This window comes from Sminthopsis crassicaudata, chromosome 5 (genome assembly GCF_048593235.1).
Source record: "Sminthopsis crassicaudata isolate SCR6 chromosome 5, ASM4859323v1, whole genome shotgun sequence".
Lineage (NCBI taxonomy): Eukaryota > Metazoa > Chordata > Mammalia > Dasyuromorphia > Dasyuridae > Sminthopsis > Sminthopsis crassicaudata.
Genome location: NC_133621.1, coordinates 80,347,224 through 80,358,838, shown reverse-complemented (window position 1 = coordinate 80,358,838; position 11,615 = coordinate 80,347,224). Strand labels below are relative to the sequence as shown.

At 37.2% G+C, this 11,615-nt stretch overlaps 1 pseudogene; it reads left to right on the top strand.

Moving 5' to 3' along the window:
• Positions 1-913: 913 nt before the first annotated feature.
• Positions 914-1,418, top strand: LOC141543862 (protein C1orf43 homolog pseudogene; annotated as a pseudogene).
• Positions 1,419-11,615: the final 10,197 nt, after the last annotated feature.

The following is an 11,615-nucleotide window of genomic DNA, read 5'->3' as shown; positions in this document are numbered from 1 at the left end:
TGATCCTTAATTGGATACACTTTAAAAATTGGCCATAAACCTGAGAATTAACAAGGAAATTCTAACCCTGAATCACATAGAAGCTGTATCAACACAGCTTTTGATAAGCAAGAAGTGAAGATTAAAAAAAAACAAAACACAAAACCAAAAAATTCACAGGAACTTTTTATCAGACTAGCTACTTATATTCCAGCAGCTACTTGTTTCAGGAGCAAGTAATCCCCTTTTTGAGAAGAAACAGATCTTATAGGTTCTCATAATTATTAGATGTTACTTATGGGAGAAAAGTCACTAAGCGTTTTTCCCTAGTCTGATAACTGAAAATATGAATCACTTTCCTTACAAAACATTCTTTTTGTGAATTCTTTTTCTTATGAAGAAAAGATGGCATGCTGATTGAGTACTCTAGCTAAGCCTAGAAAGTAGAAGAGAGATCGGTGCTCCACAACTTCACAGCCAATGTATCATATCTAAAAGAATCTAGCAGTGATGAAGGAATTAGCTGAGCCCCATCAAACAATATCCATATGAGACTATCAGGGAACAACCTCTAGCAGATGTTTTTAACTTATTTAACATTTAAAAACAATTGCTTTACACACATGTTCATACATCACAATTGTTCCAATCAGAAATTTCTCCCTGAATAAATCGTAACAATACATGATAAATAATGTATACATATATACTCATATGTATATACACAACACACACACACACACACACACACACACACACACACACACACACACACATATATATATATATGTAAAGTCAGTGTCTGAGTATGATATAAAAGATATAATATGATATGATATGATATAAGAGAAAGTTCCAAGTACCCCTGAGACTTTTGCTATTGTGGAACCCAAGCTAAAGAAGTTGGAGGAGATCATGGTATTTAACTGATTGTATGGAACTATTAATAACTTTCAGGAGCTTGGGGTTTGTGCTCCTATCCATTTTTAGTAAGAGGCAGATAATTTCTTTTGCTATAAAGTCTCAAAGAATGCCTCACATCCCTGTAAGGCACAATACTACCAAGGATCAGAAGGAAGAGATCAGTATCCTATGATCTAAGATACAAGATGTTGAGTATGAGCCCTAGCTTCTTGAAAAAGATGGTGCCAGTACATTGCATCTGGAGACACAGGGAAATAATATATTGCTACAACTATTTGTACAGGACGAAAGTGTTGGGTGCCTCCTATGCAGGTAAGATCTTATTCCAGGAAGAAACAAGCATCTTCCCAGGCTGATGGGTTAACGCTTCCACTCCTGTTTGCTGGACCTTTGAAACACAAGTGTTCCCATTAAAGACGTCCACAAAGCTCTCATTGATATCCTGCTGGTTTGGTATAAAAAAGCTCAATATGGGACTAATATCTAGCCAAAGTGAATATCTGCACTATCAGGATAGGAAGGAAGGAAGGAAGGAAGGAAGGAAGGAAGGAAGGAAGGAAGGAAGGAAGGAAGGAAGGAAGGAAGGAAGGAAGGAAGGAAGGAAGGAAGGAAGGAAGGAAGGAAGGAAGGAAGGAAGGAAGGGAGAGAGGGAGGGAGGGAGGAAGGAAGGAAGGAAGGAAGGAAGGAAGGAAGGAAGGAAGGAAGGAAGGAAGGAAGGAAGGAAGGAAGGAAGGAAGGAAGGAAGGAAGGAAGGAAGGAAGGAAGGGAGGGAGGGAGGGAGGGAGAGAGGGAAGGAAAGAAGGAAGGAAGGAAGGAAAGGTGAGGAAGAGGGAAGGAGGAGGAAGGAGAGGAGGGGAGGAAGGGAGAAGGGGAAGGAGAGGAGGGAGGAAGAGATGGTTTCAGAGAAAGCTGGCAAGACTTGTATGAACTGATGCAGTTTTAAGTGAGCAAAACCAGGCAATAAATTCATAATCAAACAAGAATACTTTTAAAAAGAATAATTTTTAGAGAATTATTCAGAATCTTGATCAACTCTGATTCCAGAAAACCTAAGAAGGATTTTACCTATCTTCTGACAGAGAGGTGATGTATTAATATGCAGAATGAGACACACATTTTTTGATAATGTCTAACATAAGAATTTGCTTTGCTTCACTATATATATTTGCAACATGGATTTTCTTTTTCTTTTTTCTCCTTCCTATTCAGGAGGTGTGAAGGGGAGAAAAATAAATGTCTGATTACTAGGGGGGAGGAAAAGAAGAATAAAAAAGCTAAATACTTCTGGAGCTGTAAAGTTTTATGGACAACTGAAACTCGATAGAGAATACCCTCTGATTGAATTTGGAAATAACCATAGCCATCATGCCTCTAGCAGGAACATCCAGTCTCAGTACCTAGAGATTTATTTAGGGTATAGGAATGTAGCAGCACTGGACATAGCAATGATAAAATTGCAACCAGAATTTTTTAACTGTGCTCCTAGAGGATCGAACTTCTTTAGCTCATCCCTCCAGTCTGTTAAAGAATTTAGATACCATGAGGCTCTCTTTCCCCTTCCCCTGGTCGTTTTCTGGAATTAGATCCCCATATTCTTTCTCTGAATGTGTCACTTTTTCTTTACTCCAACTTCTTTTTGATCACTATTATTTGTCATCCTCTTCCTCTAAGTTCGTTTCATCCAAAATGTTTTAGTGGGAAGAGGGATGCTTATGATGATAAAAATGAAAACCACACAGATTACATCTTTATACACAACTGAATACAGACTGTCTAGCCCTTGGATGTCATTTAAAGTCAAGTGAGAAGGACAAACAGGAGACTAAGATGTTTTACTTAAACCAGGTCTTGTTGAGAGATGTGTTCATTGGGACTGCCCTGCCTTTTTTTTCCCCCTTACTACATAACAAGACTGACAAGTGGCCATTGGGAATTCTGGTGATACCACCAATAATTCCATGTTTCCCTCAGTGAGTAAAATTGTACTATTATAACTCTACAAACTAATTAATTAATAAAGTAGAGAACTATTTTTTTAAAACTACCTTCCTCTGGTGATATGCTAGATGTGTATATTCCTGCTCTGATTACATCTATCCTACAGACCTCGAACACCATACAAAACCAGCAAGGAGCCAATATAGTAGAAAAAGAATTGCATCAGCGTTACAATGATTTCACCAGCAGACAATAATAATCCTTTAGCATCAACAATGTGGATTGTTCATCCATGCATGTGCCTTAGCCATGTTTCCCATATAATACTTCTTATATATGTACCTGATCACATGTGTTCCCTTTGCATTCATTTCTGTGTTTGTGACTATTCATATATGTATTTTCCCATGTATACTTCCTGACTTTGTAACAAGATGCCCTGAAGAATCTATTCACAATTATTCACAGGAAACCAACATAATTCAAAAAAAGAATGAGTAATAGCTATATATTTACATAGCAGCTTGTAGTTTCACTTTCATACATATAATATCATTTAGATTTGATGGTAGCCCTGGGATAGAGATCTGAATAAGTAATACAAATAATATTATGCCTACTTCACAGGTGAAAACATAGAGGCTCAGAAATACTAGATCATTTGCCCAGGACTATTTGATAAGTGTCAGAGCAAAATTTCAGAGGGCTAGTTTAACTCATTATATTGCCTTTCAATCACAGAAGCTCACATTTTCATGGGGTCTTATACTTTAAAAAGTAAAAAAAAAAAGTAAGTCATTATTATCCCCATTTTACAGATTAAGAGCCTGAAGCTTAAAGAATGTGAGTGGCTTTTTCAGTCACACTAGGAACTAATCAAAGTCAGAACTGAGATTTATTTAAATAGTTCTAGTTCTGATGCTGAGTCCAATACTCTTTCTTCTCTTTTGTTCTGTAGTATAGAAAATCTCTCTAGTGTCTGAGAGTTTCTTTAATGCTTGTTATAAGAGGTGATTATCTAGAGATAAGATGAACAAATATATTAAGATGACCTTGAATTCCTGTCCCAACTTTCTTTTGATATTTCTTTTGACTCATTATTATGGAATCACTGGGAAATTGGACTAGATGCCCCACTTTAAAAATTTTTTATTTCATTGATATTTAAGGATTCTCATATTTAAAGATCCCATTGATTACTAGATGCTTTTCTGAACTGAAAACTAATACAGCAAAATTAAGCCACTTACTATGGAACCATTTTGGTTTTCCTCTAAAGAACATCTCTCTTTAGAACATGTTTTGTTTTTTTCTGTCATGAGATTATTATCTTGATTCCTAAGAAAACAAGAACTTTTTTTTAATGTTTGCAATTGTTACTTCACTTGAATGACAGCTGGCATGTGTCTTAATTCTGATAAATTGAAATATTGAATATATCCAGATAGATTAGAATCCCATCCCAACATCACACACACACACACACACACACACACACACACACACACACACACACACACACACACACACACTGATCCATTTTATAAGATAAACTACAAACTACCACCTGTGCTTCCATCTCTCTTCCAATCATCAATTCATAGATTGCTAGAGCTGGAACAATCTTAGGGATTATGTAGGCCATCTCTCTCATTTTCCAGGTAAGGAAACTGAGTTAATGTGCATTTTCCAAAGCCACGTTCTGGCTAATAGCAGAGCTGGGATTAGAACCTAGCTTTCTTGCCTTCTAGTTCAGGGCTGTTTCCAATGTATGAGCTACAGGTGGCTCCCAACAGTTCACAAATATGTCATGGAGTGTTTTAGTGTTGCATTCTTAACTTCTTAAAGAGTTTTATCTGAGACTCCACTAATCACTTTCAGCTGAGATCCATTTCCTCTAGGTCATGTTAACTGGCAAAGGACAAAATCTCTGATGAAGAAGTTTGAGAATATATTCCATATGCACACTGAGAGCCACAGCGTCCAATTCATAAGTTCCCCTTTACTCATTCTGCTTAACAGTGTTTATAAAAAACAAAATAATCAAATATTTGAGTGCCAGCCCTGTGCAGTGAGCACTGAGCTGCACATTTAAGAAAAAGAATACATAATACACAGCAAGTCAAATATCTGAAGAAAAAGGATCTGAAAACATACTATTTACTGCTAGAATTCTGTTCATTTACCTGAGTTGATCCTACCAAATTTTTAAACTGTTCTTAGGATCATAGATATTCATAGAATCATAAATGTAGACTTAGAGTGAATCTTCTGATCAAACCCATTGATTTTACAATGAGGAAACTTGAGGGCCAGGGAAGTAACTTATTCAAAATTCACACAGATCATAAGTAGTAGAGATAAGATACTGGGCTCTAATTCCAAATTCATTGTTTTTTTTTTTTTCCTGTGGCTGATTAAAAAAAGATTTATATGCCCTTTTATATACAATCAGACAGATTTAGAGATGGTTAGAAAGCTCACCTAAAAGGCTAGTTATTTATCATTCAATGTCAGTGAAGCAGGCAAGAAGTCTCTAGTCAAGTAACCCAAAAACTGGTGCTTGGCTAGAGTTTGTTTAACATTTTATTAATGACTAGAATAAAGCATAGATGGCAAACTCATCAGATTTGCAGGTGGCACTAAGCTGGGGAGTAATAGTTAACACACTAGATGATAGGATTCAAAAAGATCTTGATAGGCTAGAACATTGGACTGGATTTTAAAAGATGGAAGTCATAAGGGATTAATGTAAAGTCTTACCTTTGAATATACAAAAACCACTCTTATAAGTTCAAGATGACAGAGGCCTGTTTATCTAACAAAGCTCAAGATGAATCTCCCATATGACATAGTAGTTATAAATGCTAAGATAATCAGTGAACTATATTAAGAGAGGAAGAGCTGGGGCAGCTAGGTGGCGCAGTGGATAGAGCACCAGCCTTGAATTCAGGACCTGAGTTCAAACCTGGAACCTGGTCTCAGACACTTAACACTTCCTAGCTGTGTGACGCTGGGCAAGTCACTTAACTCCAGCCTCAGGGGAAAAAAGAGAGAGAGAGAGAGAGAGAGAGAGAGAGAGAGAGAGAGAGAGAGAGAGAGAGAGAGAGAGAGAGGGAGAGGGAGAGGGAGAGGGAGAGGGAGAGGGAGAGGGAGAGGGAGGGAGAGGGAGAGGGAGAGGGAGAGGGAGAGGGAGAGGGAGAGGGAGAGGGAGAGGGAGAGGGAGAGGGAGAGGGAGAGGGAGAGGGAGAGGGAGAGGGAGAGGGAGAGGGAGAGGGAGAGGGAGAGGGAGAGGGGGAGAGGGGGAGAGGGAGAGGGAGAGGGAGAGGGAGAGGGAGAGGGAGAGGGAGAGGGAGAGGGAGAGGGAGAGGGAGAGGGAGAGGGAGAGGGAGAGGGAGAGGGAGAGGGAGAGGGAGAGGGAGAGGGAGAGGGAGGAGGGAGAGGGAGAGGGAGAGGGAGAGGGAGAGGGAGAGGGAGAGGGAGAGGGAGAGGGAGAGGGAGCTTCCAGGGAAATAGAGGTGAAAGGTCCTCTGACTTTTGCATTTGTCAAATCTCATTTGAAAATATGGGTGTCACATTTTAAGATATTAATAATAGAGTATCCAATCAATACCTATTCAATCAATAAAGAGTATCCAGAAGAGGTCAAATTCAATGATGAAGGGCCTTACATCCAATGAGGATACATTCAAGGAAATGAAAACACTTAACTTAGAGAAGAAAAACATTAGGGGGGGGAGGTGATAGTTGTATTCAAATTTTTGAAGAGCTGACTGACACATGGAAGAAAGATTGGATTTGTTCTATTTGGTTCCAGAAGATAGAACTAGGAGAAGTGAGTGAAATTAATGAGAAAAATTAAGTTTGTGTCACATTCAATTGTTTGGTCACTTTTCAATTGAATCCAACTCTTTGGGACCCCATTTGGGGTTTTCTTGTCAAGGATACTGGAGTGGTTTGCAGTTACTGTTTCCAGATCATTACAGATGAAAATTGAGCCAGTTAAGTGACTTACCCAGGGTCAGACATTCACTAGCTGTGAATCCACAGACTATGATTTAAGACCTCTTGTCTTAAAGAAGCATGGGTAAATGACTTGCTTTTAGTCATAAAACCACATGTCAGAAGTAAGATTTGAACCAATTTCTTCCTGGCTACAAATCTAGTAGTCCTATACCTGAGCTTCTTAAATTTTTTTCTCTAATTGTTACTTACATGACCCTTGGCATTTAGGCATACAAAATATGTATATAAACCAAACATTTACTGATAATAAGTCATAATTTTGTGGCTCCTACATTTAGTTATGAGATCCATTGTGGGGGAGTGAACTATAGTTTAAGAAGCTGAGGTCAGTATAGATGTAGTGTAACATCAGAGATGTCAGTAACCTAAGTTAAATTAAAATGTAATTGGAAAATATTTAACAAAATAAAAATACAGCAGAAAATAAATAATGTTAATATATGATTTTCTCAGGGTTCCTCACTGTATGGTTTAGTGGTTCTCCATTTCTATTTGAATTTGACATCACCACACTACCTGATGCTGCTTTTTCTTCCTTAATGCCTTTTATAATAAGCATGAAGGCTTGAACGGAATCAAATTGAATGTTTAGCCAAAAACTGTAGCTAAAAGTCCAGCTAAGAGCCAACCAGAGCAATATTCATGGCTGCCATGGCTACCATGAACTTTAACTGTTTTAGTAAGTCTAAGGATTGGTGAATTATTGCTTTGCATTGTCTTTTTTTTCTTTTCTCTTCTCTTCTTTTCTCTTTCCTTCTCTTTTCTTCTTTCTGTCTCTCTTCCCTCTTTCTCTCTGTTTCTCTCTCTGTGTGCCTTTGTTTATCTGTTTCTGTCTCTGTCTCCATCTCTCTCTCTTTGCCATTGCAATACCTCTAAATGGGACCTTCTGGAAGTCATGTTATCAGCTTGGGCTATGTATATTTTCAAGTATATTCAAACAAAAAAATCTCTATTTTGCTAGAGCTCTGGGCTAAAGGTTACAGGTACACTGTATATTTAGACAAGGTTGGTGTGAACTAGGAGTGCCAATGAAAAATCAACCCAGAATATGGCTCCCAAAATGCTCTACACAGATAGCTTTTAAATTTCACCCCTGGATTAGTAGGTTGTTTTGTCCCTTAGATGTAAAAGGTAAGTTTTCTCCTCCATGTTCCATCCATCTTAGAGAAATTGGATTGTAGTATTTCTTGCTCTAAATAATGAGCTGCAAATATGTATGAACTGGAGTGGACTGGGTGGGAAAATAGATGAAGACTGAAACTAATATTTTTCATGGAAGTCTACCCAAACTCATTTTTTCAAATATCCAAGGAATGAAACAACATCCCAAAAGACTAAGGATGTGTCTTTACTAAGTCAAATATCTGAATAACAAAAAAAAAGAAATTATTTTTCAAGTTTGCAGATATTGTTCAGCCTGCTCAAATATATCTCTAAATTACTTCATCATTTAAAGGACTGAGGAATTGAAAAAGTCAGAGAAAGAGTTTTATCATTTTGTAGAATATTTTAAATATTCATTACTTAGTTAAAGACTAAAAATGTAAAACCATAGATTCTTAGAATCACAAATATTCTTAGAGGTCATCTTGTCTGACAAAAGTCAAACAAGACAAAATCTGAACCTAGCTGGGGAGTTGGGGGGATTGTAGGAGGGAGGCTAAGACATGGGCCAGTGGAAAAGTGGATAAATTAAAACCAAAAGACCTAGATTAGAAGCTCAGATTGTCCACTTACAATCAATATGACCTTGGTCACTTAATATAGATGAGTCTTCCTGATTCCAGGCCCAGCATTCTATCCTAGTTTCTTCCATGATGCAAAAAAGAAGGAAGGAAGGAAGGAAGGAAGGAAGGAAGGAAGGAAGGAAGGAAGGAAGGAAGGAAGGAAGGAAGGAAGGAAGGAAGGAAGGAAGGAAGGAAGGAAGGAAGGAAGGAAGGAAGGAAGGAAGGAAGGAAGGAAGGAAAGGAGGAAAGGAGGAAAGGAGGAAAGAAAGAAAAAGAAAGAAAGAAAGAAAGAAAGAAAGAAAGAAAGAAAGAAAGAAAGAAAGAAAGAAAGAAAGAAAGAAAGAAAGAAAGAAAGAAAGAAAGAAAGAAAGAAAGAAAGAAAGAAAAGAGAAGAGTCAAGAACCCTGTTCTTAAAGTCACTTAAGTGACTTGCCCAAGGTCACATAGCCCACATATATAAAGGCCGGGACTTGACCCCCACATCTTTCTGAGTCTGAAGCCAAGTCTTTAGCCTTTCTATTATACTCCTCATTAACACGTATGAAAGAAGAGCAAGAAGAGAGTAGGAAGTTAGCCAAATTTATTAAAAAAAAAAAAAAAAACTAAACTAAATCCAGCACAAATTAAGCTGTAATATTGATAATTGAGTTTTACTAAAACAGTTTTAAAGAGAGTATAGGAGGTTTGAGCACAGACACAAATCAGCCACACATATTGGATTTTAAATTAAATTCCTATTTATCAACCTCCATTCTTAGTTAAAAGAGGCATTTCATAACTGAATGAGTTGCTAAATGCTGCTAAATACTTCAAAGAAACATTGTCTCAAGAGTGATGGTACAACTATCCCTGGAAGACATTTTAGTCTATCTCACTAGCTGGATGAAACAATTCATGTAAAGCAATAAGGGTCTTTACATTTAAAGACAAATGGAAGTCACTTCAGAGGAATGATTTAATCAGGATTAGAAGCAACTGTCTTATGCAGAATCTCTCCAGCCAATTTTATATCCATATATGATCCTTCTTATGGCTTAAAGTTAAATTCCAATCAATATAAACTTATTAAATACAGAATATGCATAATGCACCCCCCTCCTGCCAAGTGCTAGAAAAGATGAAGTATAAATTTCAAGGGTCTTATCATCTAACATGTATTTAAAATATTTTCTATAATAATTGCCCATGTTAGTAGATATTGGATTACTTGCTATCTTGCTCTCTGGAGGAGAAGGGAGAAATAGTTGTAATACAAGGTTTTACAAAGATAAATATTGAAACTATCTGTGTATGTATTTGGAAAAATAAAATACTATTAAAAAATAAAAATAAAATTATAAATCAATATCATACATAGTAGATTGTTAATAAAGCATATGAAGGGCATGGACCACATAGAAATAGACAAGATTGAAGAAGTAGATGTCCAATTGAATGGTAGCATATACAAGGTAACCGAGTAAAATAGAACTGAGAAGGTAGATTGGAACCATATTACGCAGGATTTAAAGGCCTGGGTAAGGAATTTGCATCTTATCCTTAGTCAAGGGCCTCAGGAGGTTTTTCAGTGTGGAATAACAGGGTCATACTAAGAGTTTTGGGGATGATGGATTAGAGAATTCAGAGAGTAGAGTCAGGAAGAACAGTAAAGAATTATTATGAAACAGCCTAGGTAAAAGATTATAAAAACTAAAATTAATTAAATTAAGGAATGGTAGTGGGAGTATAGAGTGGAGCTTCTTAAACTTTTTCCTCTCACAACCCGTTTTCACCTGGGAAATTTTTACATGACCCTGGGTATATTGGCATATAAAATAGTTATTCAAATCAAACATTTACTGATAATAAATCATCATTTTATGACTCCCACATTCAGTTATGAGACCCCATATGGGTTCACAACTCAGTTTAAGAAACTTTGGTCTAGAGGAAGAGTTTCATGTGAGATATGATGAGAGAGAAATGATTTGAAGGGAAAATTCCAGGATGAAGGCGAATTATAAAGAGGGAGAATGGCGTTGTTGGCAACAACAAAAACCAAAGGAAGGCAAATCTGTTATCTGAGACAGGCAGCACACAAATGGTTCTTATCAATTACTTGTTTGTATATACAACTTTTTCAGATTATCCCTAAGAAAGTGATCAGAAGAAATGGAAGAAAAGATAGGTATGTTTTAATAGGGACAAAATAATAAAGGTCTCTTGGATCTAAATAGTCCAGATGGACCAACTTACCTGGGGTCTTGGGTGAGCAGAGGACAGAAAGCACTGGAAATCTGAGAAGTTAAAGTTGAAATGACAGGGGTGAGAGGAAAGAAATGGCTAAGAGCAGCAGAGAAATTAAGATGCAAGCTTTGTGGGTAATTGGGGGGGTTCTAATTTTGCTGAATACTAGCTCTAGTAGAAGTTTTTTTCAGAACCCCAAAGAAAGCTATTGAAAGCAGACCAAAATGTCAGTCACAAGAACTATGCATGTGCTAAGAGTGCCACCTTGAGAAGAACTTGCAAATGTGTTATAAGAGGGGGAAAGTCCTCCTTTCGGAACACTACGATTACTAGAAGGATGCCCAGTGTGGAATTTGTCTTTAGCTAACTCATGAATTCCTGGTCACTGCTATTCATTCCACAAGGTTTCTTTACATGGCATCAAATTATAGAATAATTCATTTTCCCTGTTTTAGCAAGAAATATATGTACCCCCTGCCAGGGGTGGGGAGAACAGACAGCTAAGAGCAGAGAGGCTGGACTTTGGCTGATACTGTATCACTGACTCAGCCTGCTTGAGACCCTTCATATTTCTTCTGTGAGGTGACATTGTTTCCAATTCCAGGAGCCTTCATGGGATATATTGTTATCCCACCTTTAAAATGGCTTTCTTAAAAAAAAAAAAAAATTCTCACTACCCAAGTGGGGAAAAAAAAAAAAAAAAAAAAAAAACACCTCTGTTTGGTAGCTATGGTCTAGCCATTTTTATAGGAAACTGTAGCTGAGTTAAGCTAAAATCAATTCTAAGTGAAAAAT